The sequence below is a fragment of the Rhinoderma darwinii genome, unplaced genomic scaffold, assembly GCF_050947455.1.
Source record: "Rhinoderma darwinii isolate aRhiDar2 unplaced genomic scaffold, aRhiDar2.hap1 Scaffold_4006, whole genome shotgun sequence".
NCBI lineage: Eukaryota > Metazoa > Chordata > Amphibia > Anura > Rhinodermatidae > Rhinoderma > Rhinoderma darwinii.
Genome location: NW_027463603.1, coordinates 1008 through 2014, shown reverse-complemented (window position 1 = coordinate 2014; position 1007 = coordinate 1008).

Here is a 1007-nt window from a genome sequence, read left to right as displayed (position 1 = left end):
GCGGGCGGACATCCTGTGTCTCAATGACCAGGAAAGCCGCGGTCGGTACACCATATCCTTTACGGCCGCGGCATGTTGCGACAACATGCACAAAAGATTGTCTGATGCGGACCAGAGTGAGGAGCGGCTAAATGGACTGAACTTTTTATTCCTCTACGGGGAGGAAGAAGTCCCGCTCGTGATGTGCATGTTCAGTCCATTTGTCTCAGAGTGTGACATTGAAACCTTCCTCAGTCGTTACTGCAGGGAGGTCCGCTTCTCACACAAAATCTTGAACACCCAGAGCTTCTGGAACGGCAAAAGGAAATATTGGGTGAAGTTCCGCCAGGATCCCAATGGCATTGGAGGCTTACATCACCCACCCCAGAACTTTGCCATTGGGAAGAATCGAGGATTCTTATTTTACCCCCAGATGCCAATAGCCTGCCGGAACTGCTTGAGATATGGCCACACCAGAGAACATTGTGACCGGCCCCATGTGGTGCAGTGTAACAGGTGTGGCCAGGTTGGACACGTGGCGGCAAAATGCAGTTCCGAGGTGTTGTGCAATCTGTGCGGCATGACTGGGCATGCTTTTAAAGATTGCCCCCGCAGAGCGAAATCTGGGCCACCCAGACCAGGGCCAGAGCGGCAGTTTGCAACATGTGCAGACGCCGCTGGTAATGCCCCAAAACGAGCATTGACGACTGAGGGGTCCAGGCCAAAGTCCTTCACAGCTCCATCGGGGGGCCCACCGATGTCAGCCTCGAGGGACGGCCATAGGGATTCCACCGGGTCCAGGCAGAGCAGGAGGAATTCTGACTCTGCTGGACATAAGTTGACCGGCACCTCTGCAAACAGGTCCTCTGCTCCGCCTGCAGTGGACCCTGTTGAGGCAGTGGTTAGCGACAGGCGTCGTGGCTCCGTAGGTTCTGCAGTAGGACCTGACGCCTGTCCCAAGAGTGTGGGCATGGAGCGGAGACACTCTGTGTCAGACGAGGGCTCCATTAAGAAAACCCTAAAATATG